Below are 2,987 nucleotides of genomic sequence, written 5' to 3' on the forward strand. Positions count from 1 at the left end.
TCACAAAGGACAGGACATCAAATGGGTAACAACTGGGGTAAATATAATAGACTTTTTTTTTTAATTGGGGAATTGGAGGATGGGAGCAGTGCTGGGGAATTAGGGGAAGGGGAGCAGACAAGTTGCTGTCCTTTTGTTCTTCAGTCTACTTGTGGAGGACGTTGCTTCACTGATCCAAGTTGGCACCATCATTGCACTCTTCCTGGGTGAGGCAGATCAGTCGATGGCTTCTGGACGGCCGCTCACTGCAGTTGCTGGCTACACCCGGTAGCCCATGGCAACCCACTGCATCAGGAGCTGCAGCCTATGCCGTCGCCGGCAACTCACGGCAGCCTAGCTCCAGGTTGAGCTGTTGTTCAGAATCTTAGCTGTAGAGGGCAGTGTCACTGGCCCTCCTATGTGGGATCCGAACCTGGGCCCTCTGGCATCCCAAGCCATCTCTTAACCAATGCGCCACTCGGCCGGCCTTAGACTTCTAATTCTCATGAATTTCTTATATCATACTTGATGGTTGAAGTAAGAATTATAACATCATCTGATGTAGAACTCAATGAACATAAGGAAATACTTAAGGCAATTATATTTAATAAATGAGGAAGAAAAGGAACCTAAATGAAAGTAAGGTTTCTACACTTCACTTAAAATATTGTAAAACACCAATATCAGTGGACCGTGATAACTTATGTATGTACACTATAACACATGGTGGAACCACTAAGAAAACTATGCAAACTCATATGCCTTAAAACACTATAAATAAATCAAGATAGAATACAAAAAAAGTTTAACCCACAGAAACATAAAAGTGTCAATTCTTCAAGAAGACATTACAGTCATAAATAAATAAATAAATAAATAAATATATATATATATATGCCTAATAATAGAACGTCAAAACAATGAAGTAAAATTCAACAGAAGGGAGAAATTAAAAAATCTATAATTAGAGTTGGAGATTTTAATAGTTCTGTCTCTCAATAAATGGATAGCACAACTAGACAGAAAATAAGTAAAGACACAGAAGATTGAAAATCCACTATCAATTACCCTGGCCTAATTTACTTTTATGGACACTATACCCAACAACAGCAGATAGTATGTTCACAAAGATAGACCCTATAAAAGAAGAATCCATGAATTTCAAAAGATTGAGTGCTTATAGACTGTTCTATAATCACAAAGAAATTTTAATAAAAATCAGTACCAAAAAATTTATAGAAAATCCCCAAATGTTTGAAAAATATTAAAGCATGCTTCTAAATAACCAAAAGTCAAGAAAGAGTTGTAATAAAAATTAGAAATATTTCAAACTGAAGGATAATAAAAACCATAACATATAAAAACTTGTGGAATACAGATAAAGTAGTGCCTTGAGGGAAATTATTTCATCTCTTTAAAAATTCCCCTGTATTTCCCCTCTGTAGTTAATCATTCCCTTTCCCCAAACCCTGGCAATACTGATCTGATGTCATCCCTATAATTTTGTGTTTTCTGGATTGTCATGTGAATGAAGTATTTTGGTGGTGGCTTCTTTCACTTAGCAAAATGCATTTAAAATTCATCCCTATTGTGTGAATCAATAGCTCTTTCCTTTTTAACACTGAATAATGTTGCAATGTCTTGATGTACCACAGTTTGTCCTGTTGTCTCTCACTTGTTGCTTCACTTTTGGGTGATTATGAATAAAGCTGCTACAAACATTTGTGTACAGGTTGCTGCATGGACATAAGTTTCAAATCAGTTGGCTAAATATCTGGAAGCACAATTGCCATATTGTATGGTAAGAGTGTATTTAGCTTTGTAAGAAATTGTCAAACTATTGTTTGGAAAACTGGCTACACACACACACACACATACACACACATAAATGAAACTAGACCACTTTCTTACACCATATACAAGAATGAACTCAAAATAGATTAAAGATTTAAATATAAAACCTGAAACCCTAAAACTCCTAGAAAAATATAAAAAGTAAACTCTCTGATATTGCTCTTAGTAATTATTTTTTTGGGGGTATGTGTCTTTGGGCAAGGGAAACAAAAGGAAAATAAACAAATGGGACTACATCAAAATAAAAAGGTTTTGCTCATCAAAGAAAATCATCAACAACATGAAGAGGCAACCTACTAAATGGGAGAGCTTATTTGCCAATGATGCATCAATAAGGGGTTAATATCCAAAATATATAAAGAACTCATACAACTTAACACCAAGAAAACAAACAATCCAATTTAAAAATGGAACTCTCATACACTGTTGGTGGGAATGTAAATTGGTACAACCACTATGGAAAACAGTATGGGGGTTTCTCAAAAAATTAAAAAATGTAATTATCATAATACCTAGAAATCCCTCTCCTGGGTATTGCACCCCAAAATCTGAAAACGTTTATCCATAAAGATATATATACTCTGATGTTCATTACAGCATTATTTATGGTGGCCAAGACATGGAAACAACCAAAGTGTCCTTCGATAGATGACTGGATATAGAAGTGGTATATGAACTATGATCAAAACCTAAAGAGAATGTTTAAATTAAAAAAAATTATTACAGTAAAGACACTGCCATTAATGCCCCTCAAAATACTTCCCCTTGCTTCAAACCCACTTATCCCATCATTCTTGCCACTTTCTGAAGCAGTTCTGGAAGTCCTCTTTTGTGAGGGTCATTAGTTATGCTGTTGTGGCTGCCTCGATGTACTGAATCATTTTGCCTTTAGGGAAGAGCCAGAAGTCACACGGTGCCAGATCCAGTGAATAAGGTGGATGAAGACACAACATAATGCTTTTATTTGTCAGAAATTGCCATACCAGAAGCGATGTGTGACACAGAGCGTTGTCATGATGAAGGATGACTTATGGCACACTTTAAAACACACCTTCTCTCGGGCCGGCCGAGTGGTGCGATGGTTAAGAACTCGCTTGGGATGCCAGAGCGCCCCGGTTCGGATCCCACATAGGAGGGCAAGTGACACTGCCCTC

Source organism: Hipposideros armiger, unplaced genomic scaffold, assembly GCF_001890085.2.
Source record: "Hipposideros armiger isolate ML-2016 unplaced genomic scaffold, ASM189008v1 scaffold_476, whole genome shotgun sequence".
Classification (NCBI taxonomy): Eukaryota; Metazoa; Chordata; class Mammalia; order Chiroptera; family Hipposideridae; genus Hipposideros; species Hipposideros armiger.